The following is a 19879-nucleotide window of genomic DNA, read 5'->3' as shown; positions in this document are numbered from 1 at the left end:
AGGTCTTTCCCTACTCTATGCGGTCCCAGATGCAAGCACTTGGGAACTAGAACTCCGAGGGAACTTGGGCAGTCATCGTGCCCAAGGCCACCTAGTGTTTTTCGACCTAGTGTCGATTTTCGCCCGAAAGCCTGCTGCCATCGTCTCACAGATGTGGTTTTCGGTTTCCTCGGAAAAGGACTCCTGATACTCTTGGGACTTGTCTCCTATCCCAACCTTGTTACGACAAACAGCGTCTGGAATTGTATTTGGCCCACAGTCTCGGGACAAGTGCCCGCATCTATGGCGGGGATCCTGCAGGCAGAGTCCTGATGCTGGTCCAGTTCCACCTGTGAATCAGACCGCAGTGTGCCTCCTGCATCCACACCCCTTGACCCCTTTGTCTTCTAGTCAAGACCACTAGAATTATTTTTCCTGGACGGGTCCAAAGTGAAGTCTCAGTCTTCCAGTCTCTAAAGAGGGACCGGGATACAGGAAGAATCCGCTGGCCACAGACTGGTTTTTGAGGCTGGACGTTCCCCGGGTCGGTTGGTGGCCGAGGTGGGGAGTGCAACTGGGAAGGAAAATGGCAAAGGAGGCCACCTTTGGAACCCTTTCGCTTGCTCTCTGCTTCCAACCTGTAAGCGCCCAGGACATTTTCAGGGTCCCCCAGAGGGAGCTGTCAGCCTGTCTCTGTAGCCCTTAGGCGCTACTGTGGAAGCTGATTCAGGTTGGGGTTGAATCCTGACTTTGCCCCTTAATAACTTGGAATTCCAAAACAGTGACCTGAGCCATGATTGTCTAATCTGTATAATGTAAATAAAGGTCTCCATGCCCCCACTCTCTAGGATCCTAACAGAATGAAGCAGTAAATGGTTAGTTAAATAGTAGCTATTATCCTCTGTGTCTATTCCTTCCTCCTGAGCCCTCTTGGGTTCCTGAAGTAGACTCTTGCTCTTCCTTAGTTAATACAGTAAGTCCCCTACATACAGACCTTCAAATTGCAAACTTTCAAAGATGCAAATATGTGTTTGCATGTCCAATCATGTAAGTTAGTTCACCAGTCTGGTGTACTTTTTCAGGTGCATGTATCCTCTATAAGCTGCTGTGCTTTTGTGTACTTTACAGAACTGTATAGAGTGGGCTTCCCTTGTGGCTCAACTGGTAAAGAATCCACCTGCAATGCAGGAGACCTGGGTTCGATCCCTGGGTTGGGAAGATCACCTGGAGAAGGGAAAGGCTACCCACTCCACTATTCTGGCCTGGAGAATTGCATGGACTGGATAGTCCATGGGGTCACGAAGAGTCGGACACAACTGAGCGACTTTCACTCACTCATTATATAGAGTACAGTAGTATAGTATGTTTATTTCCAGCCCAGGATGTCTGGAAGCAAGCATAAAAGCAGTGGTGATGTACCTGGTACTACTGTACTTTTTAAGGTACTGTACTGTAAGATTAAAAATGTTTTCTTACAAGTTGAGAAAGCCTGTGTGCAGCAAAGATGATCCAGTGTGGCCAAAAATAAAAATAAATAAAATATTAAAAATAAATAAATAAAAAAATAAGTTTAATTTGATTTATAACCACTTTCTGCACCCCCGGAGTTCGACCCCTTGGACGAGCCCCTTCCCTACCTGCCACCCCGCCAACCCTTTCCTTCCCTTTCATCCAACTCACCTACTGGCACTGAAACCTCTCGTGACTCCCCCTCGACCCCACTACCCCATCTCCCTGACTCTCCCTCCCCACTTCCTTCCCCCCCTGCCACATGGTCATGTATGCAACACATGTTTCCCCTGAGAGAGGTGGCAGGACCAGAGGGCCCCACCCGAGTCCATGTGCCATTTTCATTGTCAGATATGAGCCAGAGAGAAGAAAAGTTAGGATCATTTTCTGAAAATCCTACCAGATACAGAAAAGAATTCCTGAGACTCTCCCAGGCCTATAACCTCACATGGAGTGGCATATATTATATCCTAAATGCCACTCTCACCCCAGATGAAAAAGACTGTATCTGGCACGTGGCAAAAGCCCATGCTGATCATTTACATAACCAAGACCGGGATAGCCCAGCTGCTGATGAGGTGGTGCCTCAGTTAGATCCCCACTGGACTTTCCAGCCCGGTGACCCAGGTATCAGGAGACTCAATCATATTATTACCTGCATTCTAGAAGGAATGCAGAAAAATACTCATATCCATGTCAATTATGATAAAGTCATAGAAGTCACCCAAGAGGCAGACGAAAATCCAGCCTTATTCTTGGCACGCCTCACAGAGGCAGTCCAGAAGTATACCAACCTAGATATCACTACCCCTGCTGGGTTACTCTACCTTCACATTCAATTCATCAGCCAGTCTGCCCCTGACATCAGACGCAAGCTTCGACAACTAGAAAAGGGCCCTGAGACACCCCCCCCCCCCCCCGCCCAAAGAGACCTTCTAGAAGTCGCCTTCAAGGTGTTCAATAATAGAGAGGAGGAGGCTAAGAGAGAAAAAGAACGTGAGAGAAAAGCTAAATATGCCTTTTTGGCAGCAGCAATTAAGGGAAGAGATCAGCCTGGACCAAGTCATCCCAGAACAGGGCTTAAGCCCCGCCCCCCCGACCCTGCTTCCGATGCAACCAGTCAGGACACTGGGCAAAGGCATGCCCAAGCCCACGGCCCCCCCACAAAAGCATGCCCAACCTGTGGCCAGTGGGGACACTGGAAGATGGAATGTCCCCAAGGACGCACTGGCACCCCTGGGGAGGTCCCCACCTCCCAGACCTGGAGAGTGGAATGTCCACAGGGATGCCCTGGTGCCTCTGGGGAGATACCCACTTCTCCCCAGAACCCCAGCCCAACCCTACGAGAGTTGTTCCAATGATGGAGCCCAGGTTCCAGCCCCCTGGCCCGTATCCTGAACACAAGCTCGGAACTTAGGGTAGACAGGGTAGTGGCTGGAAAAGAGACCTGTTTTATAGTAGACACTGGAGCCACTTTCTGTCTCTTAACTTCCTACTCTGGCCCAACTCAAGACTCAGAACTCACAATCAAGGGGGTCTCTGGAATTCCCCTAAGGCCAAAAATAAGCCCTCCACTACTCTGTCAATTTGGAAAATCGACCCTTATACACTCATTCCTCATAATGCCTCAATGCCTGATGGCACTCCGAGGGAGAGATTTGTTATCCAAATTGGGGGTCTTTATTACCATACCCCCCCTTGATACAGTCTCTATATTCTGCATGCAGATGGCACCTGGATGGTCCCTATCCCTCACCCCTGACCTTCCCTTGGATCTACCCTCCTTAGACCCCCAAGTCTGGTACACTGATCACCCAGCCATAGCCAAACATCATCCCCCCAAGTCCACATTACCCTAAAAGACCCCTTGACTATAGTCACCCAACAACAGTACTCCCTCACCCCGGAGGCCCACAAGGGACTTAAGCCTATCATAGACTGTCTTCTTCAAGCCTCTATCCTAATTCCTACCCATTCACCACACAACACCCCTATTCTGGCAGTAAGGAAGGGACCAAACTCTTGGAGACTTGTCCAGGATCTGCAAAAAGTCAATGAGGCCATCACGCCAAAATTCCCAGGAGTCTCTGACCCTTACACCCTTCTGTATACCATACCCCCGCCTGCAACCCACTTCACGGTATTAGATCTCAAAGACGGCTTTTTCACCATCCCCCTCCACCCCTTCTCCCAACCCCTTTTCGCCTTCACCTGGCAAGACCCTGAAACTCACGTTTCCCAACAACTAACATGGACAGTTTTCCCCCTGGGGTTCAGAGACAGTCCCCACTTTTTTGGACAGACTTTACAAAAGGACCTACAGACACTCGACCTAGCCCCGAGTCATCTCCTCCAATATGTAGATGACCTCCTCCTTTGTAGCCCAACCCGAAAACTCTGCCTCCAACATACTGCCAAACTTCTTGGGGCCCTGGGGTCCTGGGGTTATCGGGTATCCCAATCTAAGGCCCAAATAGCCCAGACAAACATCACCTACCTGGGGCTCTCCATATCCCATCAACAAAGAACTATTCCCCCAGATAGAATCCAGGCCTTAATTAACTGTCCATTTCCAAAAAAGAAGAGGGAACTCCTGTCTATCCCCGGCCTCCTAAATTTTTTCTGTATCTGGATCCCTAACTTCTCCCTCATTGCAAAGCCGCTCTATGAGGCAACTAAAGGATGTCTGGATGAGCCCCTCTTTAATCCCTCCTCACTGGCCAATCCTCTTCGCCAGCTCACCCAGTGCCTCCTCCAAGTGCCAACTCTCCACCTGCCAGATCACACCAGACCATTCTTTCTCTTTGCACATTCCAACCAAGGACAGGCCCTGGGGCTTCTATATCAGCGGGCTGGAGACACCTGGGCTCCCATAGCCTATCTATCAAAACAGCTTGACATGGTGACCAAGGGGTGGCCTCCCTGCATACAGGCTATGGCTGCTATCGCAGCCCTCGTACCCGAAGCAAATAAACTTTCTAGACATGCCCCTTTAACAGTCTGTTCTCCACACACCTTCCAAGACTTACTATCACATCGGGCTTTTCTCTCCCTTCCCTCTTCCAGGGTACAGGTCCTACATGCCTTTCTCCTCGACCCTCAGCTCTCATTCTCCCCCTGTTCTCCCCTTAACCCCGCCAGCTTATTACCCATGTCCTACAACAGACTCCCTCCTACATAGCTGCAGCCTAACAGTAGATCTTACCCAAAACCCCTTCCAACATTTAACAGATCAACCCCTTAGACCCAGACACCCCACACTGGTTCGTTGATGGCAGCTCTCAAAAATCCCACCCTTTGCAGCAGGATATGCCATCATCCAGGGGGACCTTCATCACAATTATGGAACCCAGACAATTGAAGCTTCACTTCTGCCACCTCACACCACCTCCCAACAGGCAGAACTGATAGCTCTCACCAGAGCTTTAACTCTGGTTAAAAATCTAACGGTTAACATCCACACAGACTCCAAATATGCCTATAACATACTTCACTCAAACATCCTAATATGGAGAGAAAGAGGTTTCCTAACCCAAAAGGGATCCCCCATTATTAATTCAGACGTGATCCACAAACATCTAGAGGCAGCACTCTTCCCAAACAAAGCCGCCATCCTCCACTGTAGGGGACATCAAAAGGGAAGTCTCATATCAGCCTACAACAATGCTGCCGACCAGAAGGCAAAGGAGACAGCACTGTCCCATCCTTCCCTCCAGTCCCGTCATCTTCGCTCTGACTCCACCCGACCCTCCCACCGCCAGAGAAATCCTCTCTTATCTACACTCACTTCTTCATCCCTCATCCAAGACACTCCAACAGTTCCTCCGTAACCACTTCCCCATATCCAATGCTGACCAACAATATTTAGATAACCTTACCCGCTCCTGTTAAACATGTCAACGTACTAACCCCAATTCCAACCTTAAACTGACATCCTTTCCAACCCATCAAATGCGAGGCAGCCTCCCAGCACAGGATTGGCAGATAAGACTTTACTCATATGACCCCGGTCCGGAGAGTCAGATACGTCCTGGTCCTTGTGGACATCTTTTCAGGATGGGTAGAAGCATTTCCCACTACAAACACAAGAGCCCACACAGTGCCTCAAATCCTCCTCACAGAAATTATCCCCAGGTTTGGCCTGCCTTCATCCTTACAGTCTGATAATGGCCCAGAATTTACGTCCAAGGTCACCCAACAACTTGTCCAATTCTTACAGATACCCTGGAAATTTCACATTCCATACCATCCCCAGTCCTCAGGAAAGGTAGAAAGGATGAATAGAATAATCAAAAAAACGCTTACCAAACTAACCTTGAGGTACATCTGGATTGGACTAAACTTTTGCCAATTGTTCTCCTCAGAATACAGGCTTTGCTCAAAAAGCCCCTGGGGCTGAGCCCCTTTGAGGTGATGTGTGGAAGGCCCATGCTCCCTCCTGGACTCCCCCCGAACCTCCTCCCATACAAGCTTCCTACACTCCCCTCTGCTGGCGCAACTCCGCAATGCCCTCTGGAGATACATCAATCACAACTTGCCTGCCCCTGCCCCCCAAGCCTCCCTGCCCCCTTTACAAACTGGGGACATGGTCTATCTGTCTGATAATCCCCAGGGTGACCTAACCCTAAAAGTGGCAGGGACCATTCAAAATCATCCTCCTTACCCCAACTGCAGCTAAACTTGAGAAGGTCACCTCCTGGGTACACCTCTCTCACTTAAAACGGGTCACCTCCGATCCTGCGCTGTCCTCCTTAAATGATCCCTATTAGGTCTCCCTCACAGGACCTACCTCCTTAAAACTCACCCGGCGACAACCTCTGTCAACCATCCAGGAAGACACTGAATGACCTGGACTCTCTTCAACCTACAACTGTTCCTGACCCAACTACTGCAAGACCTCTGGACCAGCGCCCCGACAGGAACCTCCTTCAAAGACCTGACTACACTGGTGTCTTAACTGTGGCTCCAGGGAACCTTCTACAGCCTGACTCCAGGCGAAATCGATTTCTTTACTCTCATTCTCTATATCATTCTACATCCTAATGAGCACTGTTCCAAACAACCACCAACTTGGAGCCTTCTGCCCCTTGCCCTGACTGGCCTCTTCCTGTCTCTCTAACTATAACTGCACTCCTAATCCTAATCCTTGCTATAGGCCTAGTAACTGTCTCCCCTCAGGACTGGCCGCCTATCCTTCGTCTTTCCTTGGGTATCGCCTACGTTGCTGGCTGTGTTCTGCTCCTGGGGCGCTATTTCCTCTGCACCACCTAACTAACAGCCCCATGACTCCTCTGCTCCTTATCCTTGCTGCACTCCCCAGCCTTCTGGCTACTCCCTGCCCCTGCTCAGACATTTATTCCTACGTACATTCCTCATGTTATAATACAGCTCCAAAACCATGCACCATGAACCTCGGGGGCGGGAAGTCCAAATCCCTACTCACTGTCAAAGTACAAAAGAGAGGGAGTTTCGTGAGTACCTGCCATAAACCAAATGGAAAAAACATATGTTTTTATCCCATTACCCACTGGGGGTACTCAGATGGGGGCGGGGTACTAGATCAAAATCGGGAAAAGAAACAAGAACAAGTCATAAAGAACATAATTTCCCGGTTACAGGCAACCCCTGAGCCTTATAAATGCCTAGACCTCCTTTCCTAATTACGGCCTCTCCTAAAACCTCCCTCTGGCAACCAACACCTGACTCGCCTTCTCAACTCTTCCTTCCAATTCTTCCAGTACACACAGCATACATCCCAGTGTTGGATATGCAAGTCACTGTCTCCCTCACCACACATAGCAATTCCCTTACCCTCAACCTGGCTGTCACAGGGCAACTATACCTCCCCTTCCCAACAGAAAACTACACAACTCACTGGGCCAGTCTCTGACAATGTCCTACTCTCAGCCTCTTCAAACCTAACCTGTATTAACTACTCTAGTCCCAACTACACTGGTCTTACAAACTCGGCTCCCTCCTTCTGTTCCACTTGGGTTCTGTGGAACAGCACAAATAATTGCACCAATCCGGGAATCTTCATTCTCTGCGGGACCTATGCATATTCATGTCACCCCCCTGGACCCTGCATCTTGGTCTTCCTGACCCCTGGCCTAACATTCTTCAAAGAAGAAGAGGTAGAACAAATAGTCTACCCCCAAGGGAAACTTTCCCACAGGAAAAGACGAGCTGTCATAGCCCCCCTCCTGATTGAGACTGGCATAGCAGCAGCCCTAGGCACCAGGATTGGAGGCATCTCGACCTCTGCCCATTTCTACTACAAACTGTCCCAAGAACTTAATGAAGACATGGAGCAGGTAGTGGAGTCCTTTGTTTCAATCCAAAGACAAATTAACTCGTTAGCTTCTGTGGCCCTACAAAATAGGCGAGCCCTGGACCTTCTCACCGCAGAAAAGGGAGGGACCTGCCTTTTCCTAGGAGAGGACTGCTGCTATTTTGTTAATGAGACGGGCATAGTCCAGGGCAGAGTCAAAGAACTTAGAGACAGAATGGAACTGCAGGAAAGAGTTACAAAACCTTTACACTCCCCAAAACCTGTTCCAATACATCCTCCCTTGGTTGCTCCCTTTCCTGGGGCCATTGGTACTTATCATTCTATTCCTGTTATTTGGACCCTGTCTCTTCAATCTCTTTCAAAGGTTTCTCCGAGAACGGATTCCGGCCATCTCTCGAGATCAGGTCAAGACCATTCTTCTTCTCGAGAGCCTCACCCCAAGCTCAGAAAAAGGAGACCCTGGGCCCTAGGACAATCTTCCATTCCAGACCCAAAACCATTGCCCCTATCCAGCAGGAAGTAGCCAGAGAAATACAGCGCCCTCTTCCCCATTTTTTTTTTTTAATGACCTCAGGGTCTGGATGAAGGAGTCTTTTGGGCCTAGAAAAGAAAACAAGTGTCAAAGGACCTTGCTGAATCATCTAACTTTGGAGAAAACAAAACAGAACTTTAGGTTCTGCCCTGATGCCCTAGGCCAGTTGCATCTATCTGGGACTTATCACCCTCTGCCCAGAAACCTTCCACCCCTACACCTGCCCAGAAGACTTATCACCCCCTGCCCAACTACAAATGCCATCTCAACTAAAGAATACCCAAAACATCCTGCCTAATTAATGTTTCCCTTATCACTTCCACAAACCTCTCTATAAATATGGAGCCTCCCTGATCCCTCTGGGTGCTCAGCCTGGTCCGACCGTCGCCCCTCCTTGCATGAATAAAGGTAACATACTTCTGTTGACTGGAGAAGGAAATGGCAACCCACTCCAGTACTCTTGCCTGGAAAATCCCATGGACAGAGGAGCCTGGTAGGCTATAGTCCATGGGGTCACAAAGAGTTGGACACGACAGAGACTTCACTCACTTCTGTTGAGGTCGTCTTTCCTTTTCTGCCTCGGCCCAAACTATACATTACAATACCTACTACTGTGGTCAAGAATCCCTTAGAAGAAATGGAGTATCCCTCATAGTCAACAAAAGAGTCTGAAATGCAATATCACAGTAATCTAAGTCTATGCCCCAACCAACCAGTAATGCTGAAGAAGCTAAAGTTGAATAGTTCTATGAAGACCTACAAGACCTTCTAGAACTAACACCCCCCCAAAAAATGTCCTTTTCATTATAGAGGACTGGAATGCAAAAGTAGGAAATCAAGAAACACCTAGAGTAACAGGCAAATTTGGCCTTGGAGTACAAAATGAAGCAGGACAAAGGCTAACAGAATTTTGCCAAGAGAATGCACTGGTCATAGCAAACACCCTCTTCCAACAACACAAGAGAAGACTCTACACATGGACATCACCAGATAGTCAATACAGAAATGAGATTGATTATATTCTTTGCAGCCAAAGATGGAGAAGCTCTATACAGTCAGCAAAAACAAGACTGGGAGCTGACTGTGGCTCAGATCATGAATTCCTTCTTGCCAAATTCAGACTGAAATTGGAGAAAGTAGGGAAAACCACTAGACTATTCAGGTATGACCTAAATAAAATCCTTTATGACTATACAGTAGAAGTGACAAATAGATTCAAGGGATTAGATCTGATAGAGTGCCTGAAGAACTATTGACAGAGGCTCATGACATTGTACAGGAGACTGATCAAAACCATCCCCAAGAAAAAGAAATGCAAAAAAGGCAAAATGGTTGTCTGAGGAGGCCTTACAAATAGCTGAGAAAAGAAGAGAAGCTAAAGGCAAGGGAGAAAAGGAAAGATATACCCATTTGAATGCAGAGTTCCAAAGAATAGCAAGGAGAGATAAGAAAGCCTTCCTCAAAGATCAATGCAAAGAAATAGAGGAAAACAATAGAGTGGGAAAAAACGAGATCTCCTAAAAAAAATTAGAGATACCAAGGAACATTTCATGCAAAGATGGGCACAATAAAGGACAGAAATGGTATGGACCTAACAGAAGCAGAAGATATTAAGAAGAGGTGGCAAGAATACACAGAAGAACTATACAAAAAGATCTTCATGACCCAGATAACCACAATGGTGTGATCACTCACCTAGAGCCAGACATCCTGGAATGCGAAGTCAAGTGGGCCTTAGAAAGCATCACCATGAACAAAGTTAGTGGAGGTGATGAAATTCCAGTTGAACTATATCAAATCCTAAAAGATGATTCTGTTAAAGTGCTACACTCAATATGCCAGCAAATTTGGAAAACTCAGCAGTGGCCACAGGACTGGAAAAGGTCAGTTTTCATTTCAGTCCCAAAGAAAGGCAATGCCAAAGAATGCTCAAACTACCACACAATTGCACTCATCTCACACACTAGCACAGTAATGCTCAAAATTCTCCAAGCCAGGCTTCAACAGTACGTCAACCATGGACTTCCAGATGTTCAAGCTGGATTTAGAAAAGGCAGAGGAACCAGAGAGAGATCAAATTGCCAACATCTGTTGGATCATCAAAAAAGCAAGAGAGTTCCAGAAAAACATCTACTTTTGCCTTATTGACTATGCAATGCGGGGGGCACAGGTTCAATCCCTGGTCGGGGAACTAAGATCCCACATGCCACAGAGTAGCTAAGCTCACAAGCTAAAACTAGAGAGTCCATGCACTGCAATGAAAGACCCTACATGATGCAATGAAGATCACACAAAGACCTGATGCAGCCAAAAAAAAAAAAGAAACAATAGTGCAGCTTTGGGACAGGATCCTCATTCTGCCTTAAGGGATACACATAATACCTTTGAGAATACCTCTGCAGAATTAAAACTTCCACCCAATGGAAGATGTTAGATGCTTGATGAAGCATTCTTCATTCCAGAGAATCAGAAGACCAACAGGAGGTCAGATTAAAGGAGTGCAGGCCCTGAATACTCCCTGATTCTTATCAGCAACCCCGCCCTTGAACCATTGCTCTTAAACTCCTCACCACGTCCTCCTGAGTTGATACACAAGCTTTGAGGGCATGAGCCCTCTGTGTCTCCCTTTGCCTGGCAAAGCAATAAAGCTATTCTTTTCTGCTTCACCTAAAACTCTGTCTCCAAGATTCAATTCAGCACTGGTGCACAAAGGCCAAATTTTTGGCGTCACTACCCTAGTGTATTGACTCTTCAATAATATAATGAATAATAGCCCAAATAACAAAGTCACAACAGACGAAACCCCAGTCACAGCTATGCTTCCTGAGGGCTTGTTGGGGCTGCTACGAAGGCCTTATCTATGATGCAGGATCTAACAGGAGAGAAAATGGAGGCTGGGTCAACTTGCCTGAGTTCACAGAGAGTGGCAGGACCAGATCTGAACCTGGGCTTGGCTGATGCCAAAAGTTTGCTTGATGACTGATCTGGATTCCCTTCTGACCACACCCCTCCCAGTCAGTCTGAGTAGCTTCCTCCTCTGCCCTTTCCTGGGCTCACTTGCTACCAGGCCTTTGCATGGGCTGTGTCTGGAATACACTTCTGCCTTGTTTGCCTGGTGTTGTAACCACTCAAGCTTTGAGTGTCAGCTTAGGAGTCACCTCTTCTAGGAAGCCCTCCCTGTCTGAGCCTGAGACTGAAACTGAAGTTTGCAGTTCTGTGCTTGTAGCATACATTCTCATAGCACTTACTGCCAATTACAATCATCTAGGTCTGGCTCCCTCATCTTTCAATTCTGACCAGCTCCAAATCTTAGTCTGCCTCTCCAGCCCACTCATGCCATCGTGGATCTCCCTCTTTTGTTGTTGTTGTTGTTCAGTTGCTAAGTTGTGTCTGACTCTTTGTGACCCCATGGACTGCAGCACGCCAGGCTTCCCTGTTTCCCGGAGTTTGCTCAGATTCATGTCCATTGAGTTGGTGAAGTTATCTAACCATCTCATCCTCTGCCGCCCTCTTTTGCCTTCAATCTTTTCCAGCATCAGGGTATTTTCCAATGAGTCAGCTCTTCCCATCAGGTGGCCACAGTATTGGAGTTCAGCATCAGTCTTTTCAATAAATATTGAGTTGATTTTCTTTAGCTTAAATTCCACCTCCAGGAAATTTCTTGGTGGTCCATTGGTTAGAACTCTGTGTTTCACTGCCAAGGGCTAGATTTCAACCCCTGGTTATGGAACTAGGATCTTGCAAGTCACACAGCATAGCAAAATAAATAAATTCCATCTCTAGGCTATCAGCTTATGCCCAGGTTTCTATCTTCAGCCCAGATATTTCTATCTTTAGGCTCCTCCATTCTGTATCCTACTCACTGTCTTCACAGGGGTCTTAGAGATGTGCTGAGCTTGGGACATCTTTACCTTCCTCCTTACCTTCCCCAACTAGTTTAATGGCATCTCTATCATTCCAGTGACTGAGACCAAATACCCTAGGTTGGTCCTTTAAAAAAAATATTTTTGTTTGTTTGGTTGTGCTGGGTCTTAATTAAGGCTCCAGGCATCTTTTAGTTGGGGAATCGGGGATCTAGTTGACTTCCCAGTAGTAGCATTTAAAAGCCAGTGCGGGATGCTCAAAGCTCTAATCTTCTGATGCTCTCAGGTTGCCTAGGCAACTCTGAAAGCTATGCAAGCACTGAGGTGCCACAGAAAGGAGGCTAGCTGGATGCCTAAGCCATGGCAAGGAGCACATCTGCCAATTTCTGTGAACAAGAAACCAATTTTGAAGTGTTAGTCCACTGAGGGCCAGAACTCATTGTCACCGCCACATAACCTAGCCTATTCTGAATTATGATGCCATGAGTTAACCAGAGAGATGGGATTACTTGTCCAACATCATACAGCTAAGAAGCACCAGAGTCAAGATTCAAACCCAGGAAGACTGACTTTGTAGCTTATGCTTTTTTTTTTTTTTTTTGTCATGCTGCCTGGCATGTGGGATTTTAGTTCCCTGATCAGGAATTGAACCTGCATCCCCTGAAGTGGGAGCATGGAGTCTTAACCACTGGACAGCTAGGGAAGACCTGTGGCTTGTGCTCTTAATCCTCACAATTTGCTACCTCAGTGATGTTAATGTTACAATGCCACCACCAATTAATAAACTCAAAATAGTCATAACTACCCTAGCTCATGCCTCCTGAGGGTTTGATGGGACCAGGCTGAAGTAACAGCATTTTTATAGACATGTCTTGCCAGGCCTCTCACAACCCTCTTAGAACGGAACTAACATGAAAAGAAGTGGAGGTTCAGAGAGGTGGAGTCATTTGCCTGAGGGGATGGCAGAGTCAAGTATGAACCCAAATGTAGTTGATGCCAAATTGTTCCATGATGACTAATACAGTTTACTGTCCTTTCACCTTGCCAGTGTATTAGTCAGGGTTTTCAAAGAAATAGAACCAATAGGATATATGGAGAAAGAGAAAAATACTTATTACAGGGGCTTCCCTGGTGCGCCAGAGGCTGCGACTCCCTGCTCCCAATGGAGGGGGCCTCATTTCTATCCCTGGTTAGGGAACTAGATCCCTCTGTGTACTGCAACTAAAGATGCCTCATGCCATAACGAAGCTCAAAGATCCTGGGTGCTGCAACTAAGATCCGGCACAACAAAATAAATAATTTTAAAAAAGAAGAATTCAGATCTATGTGGCCTTCTCTTGAATGTGGGTGGATTTGTAATCACTTTCTTCAATAGACAGTGGCAGAAGTGACTTCTGAGGCTGAGTCAGAAAAGGCCATGCAGTTTTTCCTTGGTTCTCCTACAACACTTCCTTTGGAGAAAGCCAGCTCTCATGTAAAACATCCAACTACACTGGGACAGCCGTTGTGGAAAGAACATCTGAGGTGCTTTAGTTATAGTCCCCACTCAGCTCCCAGCCAACAGCTAGTGTCATTGCCAAGCTGCTGAGTCACTTTGGACATCCAGCCTGCTCAAACCTTGAGATGACTGTAGCCCCAGCCAACTTCTGATTCAAACATAGGAGAGATCTCAAGTCAAGCTCATCCCAAATCCCTGATCTACAAAAACAGAATGGGAAAAATAAAGTGGCTGTTTTAACTTGCTGAGGTTTAGATAAAATTTAATGCAGTTACAGATAACTGGAATACAGTTACATGAACTACTGCTGTTAACAATTTAAAAACCAAGATTTAATAGCCTAAAGCAATGTTAATTATCTCACATTGTCTATGGGTCAGGAACTCAGGAGTTTTTACTCATACTGGCCTACTCCGGGCCTATGCACAAGGCTGTTAGCAGGAGGCCCGTCAGTTCTTGCTGGCTGAGTCCTTGCAGGACTGTTTCTCAACCACAGTTTCTCACATATGAAAAGCTGGGTTCTCTTGGAGCCAGTGAACCCAGAGAGAGAGCAGGATGAAAATACAAAGCCTTTTGTGAATTGATCTCAGCAGTCCCACACAATTTCTTCTGTTATGTTCTTCTGTTCCTTGGAAGGGATGTACTACATCCAGCCCTCACTCAACGGGAGGGTCTTTTGTTTTTTTTTTTTAACAAACTACTGAATTAAAAAAAATTATTTATTTATTTGGCTGCCTTGGATCCTAGTTGCTTCATGGAGCATTTTGTGTTGCAGTGTGCAGACACAGGTTGTGGTGCCTGGTTCAGAAGTTTCGGCACCTACTTGTTCTGTGGTGTGCGGAATCCTACTTCCCAGTCAGGGACTGAACTCCACTCACCTGCACGACAAGGCGGATTCTTTTTTTTTTTTTTATCTTTTAGAGTTTTATTAGATTCATGGCAAAATTGAGTGGAAGGCACAGAGATTCTCACACTGCCTGCCAGCATAGCTTTCCCCTTTATTAACATCCCCCACAAGAGAGGTGCATTTACTGATGAATCTACAATGACACATCATTGTCAAAGTCCATAGTTTACATTAGGGTCACGTTTAGTGTTATGCATTCTGTGGGTTTAGACCAATACACAAAGACATACACTGTTCGAGGTGGATTCTTAACCACTGGACCACCAGGGAAGTCCCAATGGGAAAGCTCTTGAGAAATGTGTCAAAAAACTTGTGGACATTTAATCTATTACATATTTATTTATCTGTTATTTATGTTTTCTTTTTTTAAATAAAAAATACATACTCCAAGCCCCAGAGACCTGGGGTTTGATCCCTGGGTCAGGAAGATCCCCTGGAGTGGGGGGATGGCAACCCTTTCCAGTATTCTTGCCTGGAGAATTCCATGGACAGAGGAGGCTGGTGGACTACAGTCCATGGGGTCGCAAAGAGTCAGACACAACTGAACGACTAACACTTCACTTTTTCTCTTTTTTTAACTGAAATACAGTTGATATACAACATTATGTTAGTTTCAAGTGTGTTGTAGACATATTTTAAAATCACAACAGGGATTACAAATTTAACCTCTAATTCTAATCTTAAAGTAGTCAGACACATCACGTGAATCAGTGAGCAGAGCCTGGTGTAGAACAACAGGTCATGATGGGATTCCTGGTGCTGAGGAGAACCCAGGCTGTGCTGCTCTGGGCGGTATTGCCCCATCTGGTCCTTGCCCTCCCCTTGCTGCTCTAGGCCACAGTAGTTCCCCAGTCTCCTCTTCAGAGATGCTCCTGGGCTTTTGCCAACAGGAAATGTGGGCAATAGACCAGAGAGAGCTAGGAACTTTAGCAGCTTCCTGCTGCACTAATTTCCATTTGGTTTACTGGCTCCTGTTTGGCCCCTCAGCTCCTCCATCCACTGTGTAACCATCTCCATGTGTTCATGTCCCTCAGTTTTCATATAGGAGTGGTTTCTGCATCCCAGTTAGGTCCTGGCAGGTACCGCAGATCCAACCCACTGGGCCTAGTAGAGACATGGACTCTGTATTGTTAGATATCCCAGTGTGGCAGAAGCCAGAGACCAGGATTGTCACAGGGAATGTTTGGGTATTTCAAATGCTGGGGACACCCGGGCATCCTTGAGATCTTTTCAGGGAGTCTTTGAAGTTAAAACTATTTTCATAATACTACTAAGAGTTTTTCCTTTTCCACTCATTCTTTCATAAGTGAACAGAGGGGGATTTCAGAGGTGATATGACAATATTCAGTAGTTCATATGCAGAAACAGATGTGAGAACCCAGCTATCTTCTCTTAAGCCTAACATGGTCGCCTTGCTGAATCTTAGCTCCCTAACCTGGGCCCTTTGCTGTGAAAGCTCGGAGGCCTAACCACCGGACAATCAGGGAATTCCCTAAAAAGATTTTCAAAATGTAAGAACATGTCACTCTTCTTGCTAGTTTTTTTCAAGTTATTTTTTTAATAAAAATGTTAATAACAGTAACATGTTTATTTTGTTTGTTTTAATTATTTACTTATTTGACTGTGCCACATCTTAGTTGCCGCAAGTGGGACCTTCTCTCTTTGTCGAAGCATGTTGGGAACTAGTTCTCTGACCAGGGATCGAACCTGGGCCCTCTGCATTGAGAGCATGGAGTCTTAGCCACTGGACCACCAGGGAAGCCCCTGGATTATTATTTTTTAAATGAAAGCTTAAAAATTTTAATCTCCAAAAGTGGTAAATATCTAGATATAAGCCACCTAAACAAAACCTGCCTGAGGTTCTCAACAATTTTTAAGAATGTAAAGTCCTGGGACTTCCCTGGTGGTCCAGTGGTTAAGAATCTGCCTTGCTGAAATGTTGTGAAGTAATTAGCCTCCAACTAATAAAAAAAATTAAAAACATAAATAAAAAAAAAATAAATAAAAAGCAAAAAAAAAAAAAAAAGAATCTGCCTTGCAATGCAGGGGACTCAAGTTCGATCCCTGTTCGGGGAGCTGAGATCCCACATGCTCTGGGGCAACTAAGCCCGAGCACCACTACTACCGATCCCACATCAAAGATGCCAACACAGCCAAGTAAATAAATAAATATTTAAAAAAAAAAAAAAAAGAATGTAAAGTCCTGAGACACAAGTTTGAGAACCACTGGTCTAAATGTCGGCTGTCACTGCCGTATCAGTGAGTTGAGGTGAAGAGTCGCCTCCTGAGTTTATCAACAAGGAAGGGCTTCAGCAATAAAAAGTTTAGTTCTTGTGGAGTTGGGAGAGGGTTGCAGGAAGGACCACCTAGACATCTCTTTCCTGAAGCTTGGTTGTGGTTTTATAATGGATAGATCAGGCTGACAACACAAGAATCCAACCTTGGATCTTAGTACCACAAAGACAACCTGGTAACATGTGCCTCCTGAGGAAAAAACACCACCACCTAGAAAGTATATTTATTGCAAAACTGAAGCTGAAGCTGACCTAGTTTTTGAATCTACCAGTTTGTAGAACACGCAGGGATAGAGGACAGCAGCAGGTACAACCAGCCAAATCAGACTGTGGCAAATCACACAGGGAAACTGTTGTAGAGTAGAAGATTTAGAGCATTAACAGCCAAATGCAATGCCTAAACCCTATTTGGATTCTGATTTGAACAAGCCAACAGTAAAAAGTCATTTATGAAACAAATGGGGGCTTTGTTTCATATATAATAACGCTGACTGTATATTAAGTCATACTAAAGAATTACTGCAATTTTGTTTGGTGTGAAGACCTCATAACTTTTAGAGATACATTTAGAATGCAGATATACATCTGGATGAGAGGATATGTTGCCTGAGATGTGCTTTAAAATAATGATGGGAGAAATAGGAGGAAGCCAGAAAAACTGAACATGATTGGCCATATATGGACAATTATTGGCTCAGTTGGCAAAGAATCTGCTAGCTATGAAGGAGACCTGGGTTCGATCCCTGGGTCGGGAGGATCCCCTGGAGAAGGAAATGGCAACCCATTCCAGTATTCTGGCCTGGAGAATCCTATGGACAGAGGAGCCGGGCAAGTTACAGTCCATAGGATCGCAAAGAGTCAGACATGACTGTGCGACTTTCACTTTTCACTTTCAGCTTTTTCACTGAAGCTGGGTGACAAGTAAAGGGGGGAAAACATGGTTTTTTCTTTTAAGATGGGTGAGCCTTGACCCAGCTTGAGAGCTAATCAGGAGCCTGGAAAGTGACCGCCTGAAATGCAAGAACGCGAGCGGCAGGCAAGAACACGCCGGCCACGAAGAGGTCACCTCTTTCTTTTAGTGCAGCCAGAAAGTCAGCTCTGGCGCCCCCGCCAGGACATTGGTTCTTAGTCTCTGATTAAACCGCGGCGGGTTCGATAGGCCTCCGGCGTCTGCGCTGCCCAGTCCTCCACTAGGGAGCCAAATCCTTTCACCCCAGAATTCCCCGCGCCGCAGGAAGGGAGCAAGACCTTCGCTTCCAGACTCGCACAAGGTTAGACCGAGGGTGTCGCTTGGTTTTCTGGGAAACTCAGTTCGTGTGGCCAACTGCGAGACACCGCCCCGCGAAAGCGAGCCTAAGCCTGCCACAGTGCTCCGCGCGCACGGTGCGCAGAGCCGTGCGTTGCTGCCCCCACGCGGCGACTGAGAGGTCATTGCCCGCATCTGGGACCGTGCAGAGGCTAGGGGTGCTGAGGCTTCAGGGACTTTGGGGAGACCGGTGCCAGCCTGGAAAACCCTTTAGGAGAGAGTGGCCCCAGACTTGGCCCAGAAGAGATGGCATGGGAAGAGGAAAACGAAGAAACTGGAGCCAGGACCCGCTATGATGATTAAATGAAGCCAGCATTGGAACTGTTGACCGTATACAGGCATTTTTATTCCGATGGCTTATAAACAGCACTTACCTGCGTGCCTGGCTCTGAATTCAAGTGCTTTAGATGTATTAGATCATTTAATGCTCATAAAGTCGTTTGGGGTGGGTACTATTATTGGCCCCAATTAATAGAAATGAGGCTGAAACCCAGGGAGAAGGACTTGTTCAGTACCCCAGCTGGTGAGGGACAGAGCTGGGGTTTGAACCTAGGCTGTTTGGCTTTTTCTCATTAAGTTACACTACCTCTTAACCTATTGAATTATCCCAAGTTTGTAACTGGTACACGAATGAATTCAAGTGAGCCATTAGCATGTTGAGTTAGTGATTTATAACAGTTCTAGGAACCAGGAAAAAGGTTACATTCACCCTAACTTTGTGTTTAGTACTGGGACAAGTTTCTGGTCAGCATGAATCACCGAAAGGATTACTTCAGGCCCACAAAACTAGTCCTCTTTTGTTCATGTGGCTGCTATTCAAATATCCTCCATCTCACCCCTTCCCTCATACCAGCACCACCTGGCAGATTTAGTGATTTTATTCTCCCTTCCCCTAAGGTCAGTAAAATTTTTCATACGAAATATCAGTCAAAAAAATAAAGAGAAATACTTGGTAATTATATGTTTGTCTGCCTTCAACTCGCAGGCCTGTATGGTGTTCATGAGCCTGTAACCAGCATCAAGCCTGACACCATGGGGGTGGGGAGGGCTCCAAAATTGTGCAGAAAGAGTGCTGGACATCCACTGTCTTCCACCTGCCTTTATCTGAGGATTAAGGGGAGGGTGGTGGATGGTACAGGTCAGGCATGAGCAGTTGCAGATTTAATGGGTCTGGTGGATCCCACAGCCCTTTCCTGCTGCTTCCCCTGAGATTGTGGATCTAGTAACCCTGTAAAGGGTGGTCATTGCTGGACCAACATTCACAGTCGGTTTTCATAGTTAGAGGCTGGGAGGGAGCTGCTCAGCCCAGGAGCATGTTCCAAAGCCCACTCTGCATCAGAGTGGCTGCATGACTGACAAGTTCTCACCGATAGAAGCAGAAACGGAACATGTAGATTTTTAAAGAAAAGGATGAAACCTCCCCTATTTGCCGCCTGGAAGCTGGTAATTCCAAACACAAGAAAATGATGGAGCCCCAATATGGAGTCTGGGTGTGTGAATCATGGAGACTGCTGCCAATTAACCAGAACCTCTGCACTGGACTGCGTGTAGGGGGATATTGGTTATGGCAGCTGGTATTGCCTTAACACATTGACCACTGTCCCCCTTCCTTTCTGGCCCCCCTTAAAGCTTAAGCACTTATTCTGTAAAATATATCTCCCCAATCCCTAACTGTGGTTGACTTTCACACAGATGTGTT

The sequence above is a fragment of the Cervus elaphus genome, chromosome 4 (assembly GCF_910594005.1).
Source record: "Cervus elaphus chromosome 4, mCerEla1.1, whole genome shotgun sequence".
NCBI lineage: Eukaryota > Metazoa > Chordata > Mammalia > Artiodactyla > Cervidae > Cervus > Cervus elaphus.
This window is presented reverse-complemented; position numbering follows the sequence as displayed.